The sequence below is a fragment of the Liolophura sinensis genome, chromosome 1, assembly GCF_032854445.1.
Source record: "Liolophura sinensis isolate JHLJ2023 chromosome 1, CUHK_Ljap_v2, whole genome shotgun sequence".
Classification (NCBI taxonomy): Eukaryota; Metazoa; Mollusca; class Polyplacophora; order Chitonida; family Chitonidae; genus Liolophura; species Liolophura sinensis.
In genome coordinates, this window is record NC_088295.1 from 33,608,909 (window position 1) to 33,630,216 (window position 21,308).

At 40.9% G+C, this 21,308-nt stretch overlaps 1 protein-coding gene across 2 annotated transcripts in view; it reads right to left on the reverse strand.

Annotated features, from left to right (window-relative positions):
• The window catches only part of LOC135478270 (protein NDNF-like), a 53,874-nt gene that overhangs the window by 24,011 nt on the left and 8,555 nt on the right, over positions 1-21,308 (reverse strand). The window contains exon 1 of one of the 2 annotated variants that reach the window (XM_064758547.1): positions 6,031-6,140. The exons of the other annotated variant lie outside the window; for it this stretch is intronic. The gene's annotated coding sequence lies outside the window, so the exon portion shown is untranslated. Of the gene's footprint in view, positions 1-6,030; positions 6,141-21,308 lie in introns of those variants that run through there. 2 annotated transcript variants of the gene reach the window in all.

A 21,308-nucleotide genomic window follows, 5' to 3' on the forward strand; every position in this document is an offset into this window, starting at 1 on the left:
ATCACAAAGACCAGAACAATCACCAGCTACAGGAAACACCTGCCCATTATATTTCCACAGGAGAAGTTATCTGGCTAGATATCAACCTGCGTGAAGGAATATCATAGCACTATTTTGTTGTAGTGAACAGCCTGGATTTAGGGAATCAGCGGGAAAAACGCCAAAGCGATCTAGCGATCTCGCCCCCAAAGCAGCACTATTCTGTCTAGACAGCAACTACGATTCCTGTACGTAACGAACCTGCCCACGAATCTTTCCCACCGGCAATTATCCGCCCTTACCTTAAACTAGAGCCTCACGCTAGAGCCACAGATTGCTGGAAGAGGAGCTATTTAGTGATAATCAGCTTTAGGGTTGAAGATATACCCTGCCTAGTAGTGTCTAGTGACCACGCTCTCCAAACGGTACACGTCAGCTGGAAAGGTAGATAGAATTCTCAGATCTGACAAACATTGGCGAAGATGTAAATTCTTGCTCGTCCTTTGAAGCCCGTGCTAATGAAGACAGCGCTGATATGATGTGAGTTTGGGACGGATGCTCACCGACAGGGATGCATTGTACCATAAATTACAAGAATTCGAAATCTTAGCCTACACAGTTCAACGATGTTTTTTTCTGACATCTAAAAATGTTGGAATACTAGGTTACGAAGGTTATCACAAATTGTACCCTGACTATATAATTATGATCTCACTTGCTTTAACCCAATAATAATAATAATGTAAAAGGTATCGCAATTATTCAGCCATACGAAATATGGGCGTATAAATACATGAAACATCCTGTTAAAAGATTGCATCGGTAATGGGAGCTGTCTACAGAAAAGTCTTCCAGAAAGCATCACATTTACATCAATTCACTTAAATTAACAAACCACGTTATCTAACATCTTGTTTTCAATAGACGCCTACCTTCCGCAATGCACGAAAACAGCCATCAAAGCGTATTCCAAAAAACGACCTGTCTGGGGATATATAGCACAAAAACCTAACCGCCAACAAATGTGCTCACTTTAATTATATGTCACTTTAGTATTTTGTGTATGACGCACATGGCTTTGAAAACACAAAGCATTCTGCTCAAACTTCCTGCAAATGTCCACCAGTTTCCTTTTCACACTTAACTCTGCTAAAGAGTTGGGTCAGATTACGTGGGAGGAAATTAGAAGTTTGCACTAAAAAAAGAAAAGCATATACAATCTAATTGACGACTAGTCTCTCCGACGACTAAATGTACATGTATATGGAACTGTATACCTCCCCCGCCTCGATAAATTATGAGGACAACTAGCTTTGGGGAAGCAGCAAACTCCAAAAAGTGGAGCGTAAACTTTTGTCAGTAAAGAGCAAATCGAAAGTTTCACTACATAGCTTTGCCCCATAATCAAATCTTAAGGCTTTCTTAGTTGACTGTAACACATGAATATCTGTATGTTTAAATTTCGATATATAAGCGTCTCTTCACCCAAGCATGCGACATATATGGCCACCAGAATCATGTCAGCAAAAAAGTTTGAGCCAAATGCATTATGACGTAACATTTTGTATGGCAGTATGTTATTTGGCCGTAAACAGCTTCGACAGAAATCGTCAACTATGAAATATGACCTAATTACTCACGTCTACACAACAGTGTATTCACACTATGATAATCTATAACAATTAATTTATTTATTTTTTTGATTGGTCTTTTACGCCGTACTCAAGAATATTTCACTTATACGACGGCGGCCAGCATTATGGTGGGTGGAACCGGGCACGACCATCCGCAGGTTGCTGAAGACCTCCCCCACGTAGCGCGCTAACCAACTGAGCCACGGAGGCACCTAACAATTAACTGCACCATGAGAACAACGTATAGGAAGACATATTTTTGTTCAAGTATCTGTAGGCTTCACATACAAAATGGAAACCAAGGAAAGATTTGATGATCGTGAACTGTGATCGTGAGTTTCCAGTATGGAAGCACAGTCAAGATAACTCTGTCGATATACATCGTATGGAAGTACATATAAGTAGACAATTCATTCAGTGTACATCGCACCGTCGCATGTCAATACACACTTGAGTTGTTGTTTGACGTCATATTCAAAATACGTAGCTATGCCACATCCCTGACAAGTCGTTCTTTTTCGCTCAGCGGGCGTCTAGTGCCACAAGAGATCACGTTTCGTCGGTTTAAGATCTTGTTTATGCCGAACATTATTACTTATGATATATGGCAATTGTCCTATGTAACGTACTTTCGAGACATATGTGATTCTGTAGCAACTTAATACATTAAACATAAGATGCATGTCTTGTACTCAAGTCGTGACGATGACGATATGTCTATATACCGGTCAGAATGTACAGCACTGGGTCATGGGTTAGTAAAATAAACTAATAACAGGCAGAGTTTTAGGGCGGGGGGAAACACTAGCGTTAATATATTCATGTCAAAAATTCTGAGAGATGTGCAACCACCGGCGAAGAAAACGGGTGTATTTCCATAGGCGTTAGGAGTTGGCAAGAGTGTCAGGGAGAAAAGCTCAACGGATGGTCCACCCAGCGTTACTTGTTGCTTGTTCTGTCGCTACATTCTAACCTCCAACAAATGAAAGCAACATGTCAGCCGTCAGTTTTAATTAAGTTGTAGTCGACACCAGACTGTCCCACGCAACCATTGTCGCTTAACAAACCTTTACTTTATTGAGCTCGGTCTAAAATGGTGCAAAAAAGAACTGAAGTAACAAGAAAGAAGACACGCCCATACACCATGTGCTATCGGATATCATCTACTCAGCGAAATCTGCCTGAATAAAACACTTCCAGACCGGCTTAATTCGAGATTGATTATCATGTCTACCACAGCTGACTAACAATTGTCGACAGTTAGAGGAGGTTTCAGTTTAACTGTTGGATTCTGCTGAGTAGCGAGGTTCCACGTTGAGCCTTTTGCAATTGACCTGTCCTAAACAGAATTCTCGGCTATAGACTAAGAAATGTTCAGTGTATTTAATTCCGCTTAATTCGGAGCTAAGGGAGGATAACCTTTCTGTTGAATAAAATTACTACGGTTGCATATATTAACAGTTGCAATCAAAGCTCAACTGACATACATATTTTTGACAGACAACCGGCACGGCACACGATTTTGGCACTGATTAAATTCACGCGCTAAGAACATTCTGTGCGCCATTTCCGGCATAACTGAAAACTGTTGACTGCTTTTCTTTACGTGTCTCCTTCCTGTTTTTGTAGTGAATATACAGCCATTTGTGTCGATCGTTGTTTTCCATACACTTGTTGTGTGAGTATATTATGACTGAAAGTATATTATGACTGAAGACGAGCGGTATATATACGTTACGAATGTTCATGGGCTGATCTTTTCTGTAACATGTGAGGGCACTGTTTTCCTGAGAACAATACAAAATTTCAAAAAACACCTTTGCATATCGCAATTTATATTCCGTAATGCAGGAATAAAACATGCGGGAACAACCTCCGACTATTTCTCATTGAACTGTTGAATGTTACATGGACACCTGAATTATGTAATCATATGTTTTGCGAGTGGAAAAGTAGTGAATCGGATAAATAAAGAAACAATAGACAAATATGCTATATATATATATATATATATATATATATATATATATATATATAGATATATATATATATGTTAGACTGGAAGCTGTTTGAGCGTCTCCCGTAACACAACGCCTGACCCAGGGGAATGTAACAGCGGGTGGGGTGGGGGGGTACATACTAACGTTTTCGTCAGCTGTGAAAGGTGCATAACTAGTCTGAGGCTGCCCGGCATGCCGAGAGATTCTTAATTTGTATAAACCCGAGCAGCGAGCTAATAGAGCTGTTAAAAGAAAGATGGTAACTGGCGAGTTAAAGGCTGACCCCGTCTTAGCAATGACCCAGCGTGACAGGGTCAGTCTCGAGCGGGCATCTGGCTTCCATCACCACCAGATTATATCTACACAAGGCGTGATGGCCACATAATAGCATCTGTACCATGCTACAGCCGGGAGAAAGCTGCACAAGAAAGACGAGTCAGACCTCCATACCTCCCCCATCCTCACACACACTACTACCATTTAACTTACCAACCCTGCAGTTTAAAATCGATCTCTCTTGTAGACATCATTTTAACTTTAACAATGTGTGATGAGAGAGACAACTGTTTGCATTACTTGTAAATAATTATTGAATATAGATAAAAGTGTTTGGAATGCACCATAGGCTACCTGTGCGCCTCAGTTACGTTGTGTACATTATGATGATCATCAGGTATGTAGGTAGTCTACAGCTCAGCTTAAACTCCAAACCAACACGTAAAATGCTTTACATTTAGCTTTGCCATGTGGAAACGGGGAGCACGTGGTGTGCGTAAAGGTCGCCATTGGTGGAGTATCATCCAGTATGTGGCGTTTTATAAGTTATCCCTGTGGACTTTATTAAAACGATCTGAGACGTTCACGACGTGGAGCAGCCTGTCCAACACATCTGGATCCAATACAGCCGTGGAGCTGTACGCTCATGTAGTTAGTCACTAAATGAGATAAGAAAAAGGAGAGAACGATTATGTTCTACGAGTCGGCAATAATAAACACATCACCATTTATTATTCCAGAAAGCTTTTTTTCTGGGCCAATTCCGAATCTGTTTGCATTTAAATGCGCGGAAATAGGTCTGAACATCTCGCGGTGAAAACTGCACTGATATTGAGACGCTGGCAGGTTTCCTGTGTGGTAATACGTGAACTCCTCGGTTAACACGCACGCATCATCTTACTAGATCAAACTCACCATGCTAGCAATTACGATGGCCTTTGTTTTGATCTGACGCGTAATCTCGCAAGGAACATTTATAGCCCGCTTAGCTTCGCTATTATACGAGAAAATCCGCGGAAAATTATACATACATGTATCATCAATAGTTGTCGATACCATAAAAAACAAATTTACCGAAAAGTTGGTTTTTTGAGTTGGTTTTTTTCTTTTGTGGTTTTTTTTTTTACACATTACAGTGAAATCATTTGTAAATCAAATGTACACAACAGCTTACTTTCACTTTTCACTTTGAAATTTCAGCCCACCACCTTTGTGTAACACATTGCAAATAACGGTTTCGTACACCACATGCGCTTGTTCCGACTCATATTTGCGGCTTTCAGAAGCAGGTAAAAGCCTTGAGCTTAGGGTAATTTGTACGGGTCGGTTTACATTGCCTGTCAGTGAGGCCTCAAACGAAATATAACTCCCTCGGGAGGATTCGGCTGCGGGGCTTGCTTTTCGCAGCCCCTTAGGCCTCCTTCGGTTCGGTGGATCTTAGAAGTACAGGATACATGTACATGTAGTAGAAAGACAGATGAAGCCTTTATCACAATCAACAATGTCCAGGTTAGCTTGTTAGTCACACGCATCTACACCCTATATTCATCAATCCAGTCAAGCAATTATGAATAAAACTTCGCATTGCTTAGAGATTTCTCTCCAAAATAGCCGGAGGCAGGAAACACGTGAAGATAGCCCTCGATATCTGAAGGAAAGCGGCACTCGTGAACAGGAAACACTAGATTTATTTCGTATATTCGGCAGCGTGCTCATGATGACTGCGAGGTGGTTATACCACGACACTGACCAGAGCGTTATCAGTTCACACATCGGGCTGCCATCACCGGCTCTCTTTGCATTAGTTACATGTCCGAACATGTAGCCACTGTAAAAATGGTGTCATTAAGGTTGTAGGAGATCCCGCCACAGGACAAGACAATCCCAGTTCTCGTGCACTTGTTCAAGTTGTGAAAGCGGAAGTCAGCATACACAGCATGCATGTCATAAACATCCCCAATGTCGGCAACATCAAAGCAAGCGAAAATATTGTGATGTTAACATGTACGACAATACATAGTAGTGCTTTCTACATGAAATTTTATGGTTTGAATGAAACCTGAGTTCCTGCCCGAAAAAACTTGTGCAAAATAAAAAGTGTATGTTTATTGCAGTGTGCATGTCCTAATTAGTGGTCTTACCTTAATTCTCTAGTCCAGCCAGGGCAGGTTTGAGAGGATTCTTACCATATCACCATGGAATCGCTATAAGAAGATATAAACGTCCGGATCAGACAATGTCCGAATACAGTTAACTACCATCATCCAGCCTGGTAAAAGCTCGAGTAAGTGGACTGGTCACGTGATCCATGTACGTATCCCTGGATGAGGAAAAGTGGCTGCTACAATGGTGAAATAAGATATAGTAACACCTTGATCAAAGTCAACACGCATGGCCCGGTCCCTGCCGCCAGCGCCTGACCGCCAGCCCTGTGCGACCTGCCATTACGACGACCAGCGCTGCCAATTTAAAAGGCGTTCCTAGACTACTCACAAGTTCATGCACAAAGTTACTGGTAATTCAATACCCAGGATCTTGAAGTCAGCAATAGAACAATTTTATAGACACGCTTGTCTTTTCCTTGTATTCTAAACCACGTGCCTAACTATGCAAACAAACGTAATGAGTTAAGCAGAGTTATGGATATGGGTGAGCGTTTCAGCTGGTGGCGAGTTGTTAACCAGAGCTCCCCCTTGTACGGCAAACCCGATCCTCAGTGGTGTACGGAGTCTTCTGCGTCAGGGATGAGCACTCCCTGGGGTTCCACGCTGCTTTCAGTCTCGACAGTAAAATCCTTAAGGATCTTGTTCGTTCACTCTCCACACTTCGCAGACGAAGTGTAAATAATAACAATCTTTCGAGAGCGGGATTTTCCGAAGTCCCCAAAAGTTGACCGAAGTGAATTGCTGGAAGTCAAGAGCAGCAAAGACAGAGCTGTGGTATTTTGGTGAGTCGTACTCGCTGAAGACGTTCGCTGTGTTCACCAGACGTGTGTGAGTTCCGGATAGGCATCTGTTATCTACGGGAAAATTGCGGTGAGACGTGAGCTCGTGAAACAGCATGGTCCGGCAGGAATACAATAGTGTGGTAGGCTCAGAAGTCAGCTGGTCAAGCTCTGGCTCCGACCAGTCCGCTCTCTCCTCCAGCCTGCTGATTTACCACTCCATGTGCCTTTCCAATACCAGCAGTTTATTGGCCAGAGGAGCAGGCCTCCCGAGATTCCTGATCACATCCAAACGAACAAAGTATCAGGCAATGAACATAAGCTAGTCATTAATAACCATATAAGTCATCACAATAAGCGACAAAGACTTCGTAATCATTTCAGAGCCACTCTTCATTGAATTTGCCGTGTTTATGCGCACCAAGACGGGTATCACTCAGAAGCAATAAGTCTACGTGCTGTCAATCCGCAACACTGTAATCTTTGAAATATTTTGATATATTCAGTGCTTTATTAACAAATAACACATGATATCTAGAAGGATGAGAGTTAAATGTACTGATATTAAAGCCAACATAACTCACGCCAGGGTATGGAAAAACATATCCCTAAGTCAAAAGTGTTCAAACTAACATCCAGGTTTCTTACGCCGTTACATGCATTTTCATCCATTGGTATCATTCGTTGGTTTAATGCTGCTTAAACAAAGGTTTGGCAGTGCAGGGTGGAGCCAAGTAATATGACATTGGTTAAAGCTAAATCGGCTGGTTATAGTAGTTTTTCCATTCCTTTTTAAAAACATTCTACAGCATTTAATTTATGTGCCATCAAAAGTCCAAAGTTCAACTAACAATTCATGAAAGACCTCCTACAATGGGCTATAAAGCTTAATTGACAACTGTATCACAGATCAAAGTCCATTGTAACCAGAGAGATTGTACCCAACATGTTATATGTCTGCATTAAGCAGACCAAACTTGTTCACCAGAGAAAGTGATTGACTAAATTGTACCAGCGGTGAATGTCCAAACTGTGTGGCTCAGTGTTAAATGGTTGTTTACTGAGGACACAAGTGGTCAAATCCCAGACCAGCCACGATTAATGAAGAATCGATATTAAGTACATTTGTTCTCAATCCCCGAAAACCTGAAGATGGGGAGCCCAGTCCGTATATCGTTCTATCTGCCTGACCTATATTGCGTGCTAAAACCCGTTTGTTCTTGAGCAGTTGTTTAATCATTTTGTGCAAAGCCTAGTTTTATAACTTATGAATAGCAATGTTTTGTTTTCAAATCGGCCGAAGTACTTCTTTCAACTTCCGGCAGTAGTTATCTAATAGTATGTCCTGGGAATAAAGGAAACATACTTATGCCCATTATTCAACGAGTTGGCAGATCATAAGTAGTGGATGATTTCCCACTTCTAATTCTTGACAGCTGGAAACCATGACCGGTCTTATGAAACTGGTCCCTACATACACGCTAAGAGTTGAAAATTGCTCGGATTCAAATGCAGCTTATTTTGAAAATAGGAACTATTTTTAAAACACAAATCCGCATTTTTTCTAAAGAGAAAATATCACTGTAGCTATAATAGTGTTCTGAAATAGTGACATATACTCTATCAAAGCCTTTTGGGCGTCATATCGATTTTGTGAAACGGGCAACTGAGACCACTTGGCCTCGCCTTCAGGGGCTCTGACAGTGCTCGTTTTTCATTATGGAGTCCCGGACCACTGAAGCCTAGCCATAGCCTATGTCTAGACACAAGTAGAACATTGCCAAAATCTAACGGCAAACATATCTTGGTCAAACTTCTCGATCGATCATGCAATTTCCCCGTATTAATTTTGGCTTTCAGACGTATCATATCTGTCTATTGTGTCCAGAGACAAATCGCGTTTGCTTCATTCTACCACTCCCAACGTAATACTGATATTTGAACACAGATAGCATTGACGATGGAATTTTGTCTGCATTCGGCAGTCTGGATTTCACACATTACAACTGTCAATTGTTATCATGTATAACCCCCGTATTATGACAGCTAAAATGTCATTAGTAAACCAAAACTATGTATGCTAACTGATGACGTCAAAAGTAAAAAAATATGCCTTGCTGAAAATGAATCGTAATTTTTTTAACAACATGGTATCAATAGCTTATTACGCAAATCCCTAAACACTCGTCGAAATGTTTTGTCTGTCTTCTGGGTATACGATGCAGTCAGTTCGATAAAAAAATATTATGTAAGAAACAGAGTGAATGTAATATGTAGTGCAGGGAGGTAGAAAAGAGAAATGCAATTAAACTACATTATCGAATTTTCTGCAGAGGACAGCTCTGCAGATACATTAGCACTGATGCGCACACCTAAAAAGCATTCGCAAAGAATAAATTGCACACATTTCAGACCCGGCTAAGCAGCATTCAAGTTGCTTTTATTACAAAGAGAGTGTTTATAGTATGCGCATCTGAGGATTGTAAACCTGCCAGAAGTTGGCCGGGATCTACATGCCTCGTCCAGGCTCGGGGATTAGACAGCTAGCTGAGGCAGAAGATGACAAGAGAGGGCTGATTCCAGCTCAGATCGCCTCTCTTCTACCAGGGGCCAGTTTAAAACTTAGACCTAGGACCTGTCCTAACCGAGCAAATCTAATTGTAGTTTTGGTGATTTGCTGCCTTGACGCTGACACTAGTTCCCCTGTAATTGCTAAGGCAGACTGAATGTCGTGATGTTTCGGCCAGTACAGGGCTGCAGTACAATTTCTGTTTGATTGCAGAGTTTAGCAAATGATCTGGGAGTTAATTTCGGAGCCCTGATTCATTTTCATGAAGTATCACCCAGCTATTGGTGCCGGACGATTGTAACAAGGTAAATGTAAGATTAAGGTCCACTGGGTGTCTAGGGCAGCCTGTACTTAACTGGGGGCTGCTCAACTATAACAAGGAGAAATTGCAGAAATGTAAAATACAGAGGAGCCAAATGGTACCACGTCATCAGAGCTATGTACAAACTTTTCTCCTTGAAAAGGTTAATACTATGCATTTAAAGACTCCATTTTGGTCAATACCCAATTTTAATGTCTTAGCTATACTTAATCCGTTTGTTCTGTTTGCTAAGAATGTCTGGAAAAGTTCGTGGCTGAAAGTTTGACATAAATCTTTGCAAACATGCCAAATCGCCTTGACTTTCAACATGTCTCAGACATATTATAAAACTAACAATTTCCCTTTTCTTACATTAAAATATGCTGAATTTTGAGAACATAAGATTGCACAGTCAATTGTGCAATAAATTTATCATGTCTCTTGTTGGCGGCCCATTCCTGACATTCTATATTTTCTGCAGTTAAACCAGTCGTTATGAACCGTTGCGAAAGCCATTGTTCAGACGCATTACTGGTAACACGTCTGCTTATAGTTGCGATCATACTGACATTGTCCCTAAGAAGAGTGGTTCGTTCCATAGCAAGAACAACAGGATATATTTCAAAGGCAAGAGCATTTTGGAATGAGCTCAAATGAGTAATTTTATCTAACAATATCTGTACAGAAGCTTTGTAACAAAGCCAACGAATTTTATCTAGTATCAAACACAAATGAAGCCTTCAACATGAGACACACGTGTATAGTGAACAAGTGAAGATATGGAAGTACAAGAATGATTTAGCACCAAGGCACGTCATCTTACTTCTTATTATTTGACGTGTACTTGTGGTCAGACAGTCCTAGTGGATTCCCCAGCCATTCATGGCATCGCAAACCCGTCATTCATTGGCACATATCGCGCGCAAATCTGCGATCTGTCTCGTCTCCTTTTTATCAATGGACAGTTTTTCTAATTGCCAGTGGAGCAGAATACCGGTGTCAGTTTCTGGCGTACCTTCCACTTCTGCAGTACTCTGAAGAACGTCCAGAAAGTGTTGGGGGCACGCTGCGGTGGCTGCCTAGAAGCTCCTACGTTGTGCGATAGCCAAAATTTGTTCTTAATCGTGCGATCTCAACCATTGCCTTCCCAAAAGCCTGTCTGATAAGAATTTGTCAGATTCTCAAGCAGTTGATGTTGTTGGAGAGAAAGCTCGTAAACAAGGGTGCTGATCTATCTAAATCACCAGAAGTGACAGATTTGGTAATGTAGCGCGCGCGTGTGTTGTAAAGGCCGATTATGAACATTTAGAATTCCAAGAAAGTAAACATATTTTGTCTTCGTGTATATAAATCGGGCAGTCAATAAACTTTGCTTGTGTGGAAGACAAGTAGTGATGCAGACACTCCAGGCGCCAGGCGGCCTGATTGGTGGCCGATCGAGTATCTTGACCAAAGGAACGCTATCTTCAAAACCAATTAGTAGGTCTGATGTACGCTTGCCCTGTTCATTTGCCGTACAAATTGCCGAAAAGCGCGGTATCTAGTCCAACTTACTGACAGTAAGAAGCTGTCGGCGTAGAATACATAAGAAAGGGCATACAACAACCTTTGGCTGTGAACACCAACGACGTCAGGTTAGGTCCTTCACTAAACGTTCTTACATAAAACTAAAGCTGAAGATTGCAATCCATCGCCAACAAATCCCCCACATGCCAGCCGACATACGTATCAGAAGTTGGTATAACTCATGTACTTCTTAGTAGTTACGATAGTTATATAGCTCTGTCCGGTTTCCTCACACCATAATGCTGGCCGCCGTCGAATAAGTGGAATATTCTTGAATACGGCATAAAACATCAATCAAATAAATAAATATATAGTGTGGATTCCACACAATGTGTCGCCACACAGCTGAAGGATATTTAACGTGGTTCAGTTATTGCACACCCTAAGTGATCAACTGTACAAGGGACTCGTCCAAGTAACAAGATATTTGTTGCTTTGAGTTCTGCTCCCCCACATGTGGCCGATTGCACGCACTTTTTCCAAGATTGGCCAAGGAATCCGAATGCTTCAATCATTTAGATATGCCTGCACAAAAGTACATATCGCTGAAAAGTCGGACACATTTGATGAGGTTTGTTTCTATAACCCGTAGTTGTGCTGCTCAAAGAATATCTAGTTACCGTAGTCTGCAACAAACGATTACATGTCTGACTTACAACAGACAATTACATGTCTGACTTTTCCTCCTGGATGAATATATACACTTATGTTCCATGACATTCATACCGTTGTCCAAATATGACTTGACAAATATGACGTTTTGTGCAATTGTTCAAGGTCTCAGGTTTCATACAAATGAAACATTGAACGTAAAACAGCCATGAAATAGATGATTAAGTTCGTGCAGACGAGCATTTCATAAGCAAAGGAAACCTCAATGCAAGGAGGAAAATCACCATTGTTTAGTGGCAAGTAACCAGAGTACAGATGTATCTATGTGTTGAAACAGACATTTGCATAGCAGTCGTCAAACAAAACGGATGTTCCCGGTCAATAATCACAGAACCAATTCCCAAAATGACGTTGAATGAAGACAAACCACCAAAGAACTAAGAAAGTACAAAATTAGAACGGAATCTTACATGCGAAATCATACATGCGGAATCATGAACCTCAATGTTTGTCATACTAGTGGAACGCAAGCTACCTCCAGTTGAATGTACTTCATGCCACGCCGTCTGCAACTTACTGCCAGCAATTCCTTGTCCGAGGCTGAGATACAACTAAACCGGAAAGGATATTCACGTAAGTCGAGATCACGTTTCAGAGCGAGTTTTCATGTTACACGATAAACTTGTGTTCACGTGTCAGTCCTATCATTTTGAAGAAAAAGCACGCTGAGAAACGGGATTACCCATTGCATGAACTAGGTGCCAAACATATGGTGTCGTAGTTGTTGAAATATTATTTCTGAACGAGTAAATGATTACAACCTATGTGAATTAAAGAATGCGATTATCGTCCTCCAAGATGTTTTTCTCTTATGAGTAAATTTATGACAACAAAAAGTTACATTGCTAGCAGTTGAACCATTCACTGCCCCTGAATTCTGATGTGACTACCATTTACTCTTATAATGTTGCTGTTATATGCATTGAAATTCAATCTGCTTCTGAAAGATCGAGCTGACATGTTCATACACATAATGTTTAAGGCTAAATTTACTGACGTGTTCCTGACGTATTACAATACCATTTGTTCATTTAAAATTTTTATCAATGCTTTTTAACGCCTCTCTCTCTATATCTTCACTCCATTTCTGGTGGTGATACCGTCAGGGCATGTTTACTCAGTGCTTCTGACAAATTACAAAATAGTAATCACTCTTTAAAATTGGGCCCACCAAGGGTCAAACAGTTAACAGACATCAGATGTGAGTGCGTCCATGAAAGCTTGAGGCTTAGCCCTTTGCCACGCCGCCTTCTGGGTAACGTTGCAAAGTTGTTAAAACTCCTGGCATAAATCAAAGTGGCGACATCTATTACATAATACAAACAAACGTTTATGTATTACATAAGATGTTATCAGTGCTTGTAATGTTCATGTCGTCTTATCTGCCCCCTAGTTTGCCTAATTATCAACATACTTTTTGCTAACACAACCAAACATGTTTGTATGCTATCGAATCTCTCTGTTGTATATGTAGGTTACGCCGTAATTCCCACTCCATGGACGTAGATGGCATCGAAATAGCCACTGTCATTCCGAAAACTTCAAAATAGGCAATCGGGTTACTCATTAGGCGTATCGACTAACAAATTAAGGGTATAGGCCGATAGAGCTCTGTCCAGTACACTGCATCACAGCACAGGGCGTCGTACCTCTAGTCTTCGGCCTGACGTTCAAGCACAAGGTGTCGTGTCCCTAGTCTCCGAAATGGCATTCTGGTACAAGCATCGTGTCTCTAGTCTTCAACATGGCGTTCTAAGGCATGACGACGTGTCTTTAGTCTTCGGCATGATGATCTACCAGAGGGCGTCGTATCTCTATCTTCAACTTGACGTTCTAATACAGGGCGTCGAGTGTCCAGTCTTCGACATGACGTTCAGGTAAAGAGCTTCGTGTCTAGTCGTCGACAGGGCATTCTGGCACAGAGCGTCGTGTCTCTAGTCTTAAGCATGACGTTCTAGCACATGACGTCGTGTCTGTATTCTTCGACATGACGTTCTAGCACATGACGTCGTGCCTCTAGTCTTCGACATGACGTTCTAGCACGTGACGTCGTGTATTTAATCTTTGACTTGACCTTCTGGCACATGACGTCGTGTCTCCGGTCTTCGACATGACATTATCCGCGCAGGGCGTCGTATCTGTAGTCTTCAGCAGGAGATTCCAGTTAGGCAACAGTTTAAATGTCATTATAAAGACTGGCCTTTATCAAGAAGGTGCCATCCTGATTTTTTCGTGATGAAAAAGACAATCATATATCAACCCACAATCATGACAGTTCAAGGTAAATAATCGTAAAATAAAACACAACAGAGATCAGAGTAAAACCACGGTAGAGGCGCCAGTGCAACAGCTGGCAAATGGTCACAGGTAACAAGGAGATATTACAAACTAATGAAATAATCAAATGTTTTTGTTTGTCTATCGACTTGTCTTAACAAGCCATAACAAAAGCTATACCCTATAAATATCGTTGATGACAGGTACACGTACTCTTATCTAAATACTTAATATGATGCATAAATATTATTAATATCAATCCCAAGACACAAGTCAGTAAATAAATAACCCCACGTTCTAGTCTTATTTATATACAACCGAGTTTAATGGCGGCCCTTAAAACTGTCATTTTATTAACTGAGAGGTCAAACAAGCTTATATATATATACATACCCCTGAATCAGCTACTTTTTGTGGGCAGGGATATATTAAGAAGTATACAACTTCTTTAACTTTGTTTAACAAATGACACTCATTACCGGTGACTAATTATATCGTTTGTGCAAAACACATCTGTCTGCAACACACTAAAGGCGCACCTTTATAGACTGGGGAGTCTTATATGTGGTCATACCAAGTCTGCCTGAGATAGTATGAAAAGCAGCCTATTGTTAAACCGGAGTAGGCGGACGAATTGTGTTTTTAGCACTGAATACATAAACAGAAAATTTATTAATAGCCATTGGAGGAGATAACCACATTTTATCGTCGCCCTGATGTCGGTGAATGGTTGTGGTATAGCTGGTGGTGGATATACTGGTGTGGCTGAGCTAGCTGAAATTATCAGATTGCTTGGCGCGTGTCACAGGAAGGCTACACTATAGCCTAAGTATTTTATAAGGTATATGTACTTAACTGCGCACTTCTGCCGATTTTTCGGAGACCGTTTATGAAGCGATGTAGGTCACAAAAAACATCTGTCTATTGGATAGCTTGCACTCAGTTGCTCCTGACTCTGTCTCGCTCTCAGATAGTTATGTAACTCTTCCCTGTGTGCCATTTTCTTCCTGTTTGTGGATGATCCGCTTGAAGCCAACCGCAATAATTGATTCACTGACTTAATTTCAGTGAAGTTTAAACTTCCGAATCTCTGACTTCACAAAACTGGACACGGTATAATCCAAGAAATTTACCAAGCCTGTCCAAACGTTGGAAAACAGCAATAAGGGTTGTACAGAACAGCTTGTGATGTTTTCATTACTGCCATATGAATTATATAAATGTATAAATGCTTGACATGCCATAAAGATTTAAAAGTAAACCACAAACGATTCCGCGGCTAATATATAAAATGAGTGTGGGATTTCACTGTATGTAGTATACGTCCTTACATTCAAACTGTTGTAATATTGACATTACCGCACCATAAATCAAGGTTGCCATTCCCTGCTATGTCGTAAGGTACATTTTATATCTCACTGTTCAGTTGATATCGTTTATACAACCTTTCAAATATTGATGAAGTAAAACCCCGATGAAGTCAAGGAATGTCAAGAACGCTTTAAATAACTCTCCAGTCAAGAGGGTAAATCTGACTTCATGCGAAGCGGTAAAAGTTCATTCGAAACTCGATGAATTATTGTTAGCTGTCAGAGATTAAGTGCGGCCTTAGAAATATTACAGATATATCGTGGCGAGCATTAGAATGGCATTGTGCACGTGTATGAGCTGGGGATACTGGTGGGTCTTATTGGTGCACATGATGTACATTTTTGTCTAGAGTCCATCACCACACCAATCATATCATAGACTGTTACACTGAATAGTGTGAGCTTAAGGAATCGGTACATTTATTATTTCAGTATCGACATGGACAGGCAATCTGTGGATTGGACGGGTCTCATTTTTCGTGGGGCCGCGACAATGATCGGCCGATGGCATTCGTGGTCATTTGTACATTGGTTAAAGACCACTTGTATTCCATCAATATCGTATGCATGTCGGTACGTTAAATGTGTGCATGTGTGTGTGTGTGTATGCGCGGCAGGGGAGGAGGGGAGTGCGTGTGCCTGTGCACATGTGGCGTTTAAAACAAATCAAACGAATAAATAAACGTAATACACGGTTTTTAACGTCTGTGATTGCTTTCCTGGAGTTGACATCCACCAAGCATATAAAGGTGGCTGTCGGTGCATGGATCTTGGTTATTCGTCACATTGCATCGATCAGACAGCCTACATCAGCATCATTCTTACCATCGAGTCGCTCGTCGCCTATCACCATGGTCGCCACCAGCTACTTCCGATCCCCCCACAACTCCCACGACCTCGGTGATTCTCAACACAGCTTCTGGAATCTCAGCAGCATGGGATTTTTGGCGATAAAATACAAATAATCTGGGATAGAATGTGGAACCAGAAATATGGTCAAATAAACCTTGCAGTGTCCTAGTCGCTGGCGAAACTCTCTGTACACAAAAAAGTTGGTCGTCGGGAAGACGTTTCGTTCGAGGTTGTTTGGATCTGTGTGAACACTGCCAGATCAACATATTAAATTCTCCAAATTGTTGATTTGCTCTTGGGTTTTACATAAACAGCGGATCCTATCAGAGTTTAGATATTTACAGAGTTCTGAGCCCATATCGTATCGGCATATCTGCGCCAGTAGGCACACCGTGCCGCCAAGAATGTTACGGGCAGAAACAGCTTGATGATTGACAGATTCAGTTGTACTCTATTTACGCTTTTGACAGGGGCAACAGTTCTAATAGGATTATTTCTCGCCGTGTGAACTGGGTGCAGACTATTTTAGGGATGTGGAGAACGATTGCGTCTAATTGCATTGCAGGAATCAACCGTCTCTCGTGTACGTGATTCCTATGCCTCAGACGGCTGGCTTCGGGGCAAAGGTATGCATTGACACCAGCAGACGTATACATAGCAATGGATGCAACAGATCTGCCATGCCAACAAGTGGCTGTGTACTTGTTCAAGTTAGGAACTCATTTACCAGTGCAAGCCAACTTAATACCAATTATTGTGGCGTGTAAATGAAATGGTGGAGTTGCTCCACCTGGAGAAGACATTAATAACTAATAGGATCCAACATATTGTTAGACAAGGAGACAGGAATGCTCTTTGCCTTCTGATTTCTTCTGCTGGCCAAGCCTCCATAGTAAATCGATACAGTTTGATACAGTTATTTTAAGTTTTTTTTTTAAATTATAGCTTAAATAAACTTCTAAAACTTTGAATTTTAGAATATAATTGGACGTTGGTTTAACGAGTTTTCCACCCTGTGAGCTACTCTCAGCAGATAGGTGTGGTTTTGTGTTAGTACATGATTTGGTATAGGCCTACGTTATATTTACAGACTTTAATGGGAGTTCAGTGTACTGTTCTGGATTAGCGTATTTAGGAAGAGTCATGCAGTAGCTGGATTTGGCGAATCCACCGAGACTTCCTTGAGGTCTGGATGTACCGTCCAAGATGAGTTGTTGTGTAGCGCCGAGATGCGTCAGAATGTTTTCTTCCCGGTTCCACAGTCCCTGTGTTGTTGACCGTATTTCGACGGAAAGGACAAGACAAAGGAAGACCTCCCGAACTTCTGCTGTGCCCCGAGATCAAAAGAGTTGTTGTTCAGTCAACAAAAGTATTCAGAAAGAGCGATAAAAGATTGAGTTGTCAAAACACGCGCACGACAAAGACGATTTGCTATAGAATTGTCCAATAAAGTTAAGGGGAAAAGGAGAATTTACAGGAACTTCGGATAAGAATAGGAGGCCGGAAATGTATAATCCATCACGCACGCGCAAGTAAGTAGAAGCTGTCAAACATGGGTAAGTTAACAATTATATTGTCTCAACAGAGACTGGAGTGAGAGTTGAATGAAAACCAGAACACGACATCGGATCCGACTCGGACAGGAAATAGGCATACTGGTAGGCGTTGGTCATGTGAGAAACTCATGTTGCCAGAATTCAACGTTTAACAAGATAAAGAACAAAAATTTATAAAAAATGTCACTAATTTTCCATGTTATTAGCAAGCAGTCTGATTCGTCTGCACATCAACACCTCCACACCGCCGGCTAAAATTTTGCACGTCAAATAACTTTTCGCTCTAGCAGCTTGCGAAATGAGAACGTAAATGTTTACTTTGCTTGGTACTTTTCTCACATTTCTTGTTATGTATACAAACAGCCCAAATGTCGTGCGTGGTAAGAAACGAAGCATTCGAATGTTTGGAACACAAACAGAAATACAACCGTTGCTGTGTAAGTTGGTGGCCGCTTTGGCACCTCGCTACATTTCCTTGTATCAAGGTATATTACGACACTTCCTGTTTGCGCTGATAAGATTCTAACCACAAAAAAGCGAACACGGGACGAGCGCCAATTCTTCTTACCTATGCGGACACTGACTTAAATATCAGCTCTTTAAGACCGGAGAAATGAGGTAGAGAACATTGGAGCACCCAGCGCACTGATGTGCTATTGGTCTGTAATATTTACATGACGTTGTAGGTCAAGCAGTAATTCTTCTTACCTATGCATTGACTTAAACATCAGCTCTTTAAGACTGTGAAAATGAGATAGAGAACTTAGGAGCATTCCGCACACCGATGTGCTGCTTGTCTGGAATATATATACATGACGTTGTAGATCAATTTATTTATTTATTATTTGATTGGTGTTTTACGTTGTATTCAATGATATTTCAATTATACAACGGTGGCAAGCATTAAAGTGGGAAGAAACCGCGCAGAGCTCCCGGGAAACACATTAAAAACAGGTTGCTGCAGACCTTCCAACGTACGGCTGGACGCTGTAGATTAAGTATAAAAGGTCACACTGTCAAGCATGGCCACAGTTGTGGAATTTATGTATACACGTACACTAACTTTTAGTACAAAGAACATGTATCTAAGCTAAGAGTTTCTTTTGCTTGTTTTGTTTCACTCCATAAAAGTCTGTTTAGCGTGGGATATATAAGTATCCAGGTGAACATTATATCTTTTCATTTCTTATCCCAAATACAAAGCATTAATGATCCAATGGTATATCAGATAGGAATCTATGAAGTACAAATTTTAATAAACCTTATTTCATTTATATAATTATTTTTACGTACTGCTTAGGAGATTTCATTCATAAGAAAGAGTTTGGTTTTATGTATGGTGGGAAAGGGAGTTCCAGGCGTAAACAACCGACATTTAACAAGAAATGAGAGTTTAAACAAAAGAGGATAACATAAACGACAACAGCACGCAAAGTAAAACCAGAACCAGAGACGCAGACAAATCCCACCCTTGCCAATTTACAACAGTTAGGTTTTAGTCTAGCTATTTAGTAATCATCACTGGTTTAGAATTGCTCATAATGCCGTGCTGTAATTACATTTTATAAACAATCACATGAAAACAATGCAAAGGTGCCATTCCAAAGGCACATGCACTGGATTTTCTGGTCTGATGTGAAACATTGATCCACAATGTCCATTGGTCACATACTGACATTGGTCACATAAAATTTTATTCTGATTCAGACGGTAAAGTGTCGCTGTGTTACATAGGCCAGGTCAAGAAAGATTTGGACAAATAGATCTCTGGTCCGTTACCAAACATAGTGTCTTCCGACACCTTTCTTCAAAGGCTCACGCCGTGGCCGTGGAACACGAGGCTCTGTTGTCGGAAACAGCATCATCTAGGTCCTGCGTTAATGTCACTGTGCCACGACAGCCACAGACAGTGCCATATATAGGGGCTGTATATTCATCGTGTTTAACTTGATCGCCACGTTGGATATATGAACAGCTACAATCAACGCACAACTGTGAGATACATATTTTGTTATGATATACACCTGATACACATATTTCGTACTTTATATGCTTTCTTAGTCCTTTGGTGGTTTGTGCTATACGTCGTTTTGGGGAATTGGCCTTGCCATTATTAACCTGGGACGTCATTATAGGTTGACGGCTTGTATATACGAATGTCTGTTTCGACGTATAGGTTAAACAGACGTCATATAGGTTAAACAGACGTCATATAGGTTAAACAGACAGTAAAAAATCTGCTGAAAACTGCTTACATTCCGGCAGTACGCAGTTTGCCTTTGTCTTATTTCAGGACACTTGCAGAGAGCGAGTCTTGTTACCAAATGTGATAATTCAAACAAGACATGCGAGTTTGTTCGCGAAATAGCAAACTACATTAGGAGCAAAATCATGAGTATGATGAAATCAGCCAGTGGATTCTCGTTGTTGACGGATGGATACCAACCTCAAAAAACTGGAAGTGACTCATACTCGCCAGAAAAGTTAAAATAGGAAAACCAGTTTTTCTTTGTTCTGCCATGGAAGACATACATGACTTTGGAAATGCTAATGCAGCGAACATTAAAGCCGCAGTGGACAGTGTTTTTTGCGGGTGGACGTGCAAACCAACATTGGCTTTGAGAGTTATTGTAACAAGCTGTGATGCTGCTTCACCGGTGATGATCCGCCTGTCAACACGAGTGTGTATAATGGGCTGTGTGTCCGGTTAAAAAATGAGAGACCATGGTTGTTGAACATCCACTGTATCTTGTACAGCAAAAAAAGACTCACTTATGAAAATACCAGAGTTCATGGCAATTTATATGACCTGATGGTTTACATTTATTACATGTACAGGAATTCTGGAAAGTTCAAGAGACAGTTATGTAACATGGGTAAAATACTCCAGGTTCAAGTTATGCCTTCTCAAAGGTTCATGGGACACGATTTGTCAGCTATTAGAGGAAAGGGTTGCAACAATTATTGCGTAATTGGATTGTCCTTACTCAAACATGTGAGAATTGTGTGGAAAATAATCGTGTGTTCAACTTTTATGCCAAAATAAGAGGGTATTAAAGAAGCTGAAAGACTTCTCTTTCCTTTCTGCTTGTATACTATACCTACAGATTCTAGACAATGTGTGACTCTTTGTGTGATAATGTTATTATAAATAATTTAGAGCGCATTTGTGTACACAAGTGGAAATTTTCTGTTATTTATCAGGGAGTTTATTACGACAAAGAATTTTATGTCGCTTTTGTGCCTTTTTTATTTTAACAAGTTGTTGTGGAAATGATTTGAGGTAAGCTGGCTCTTTGATGGGTTAGCTAT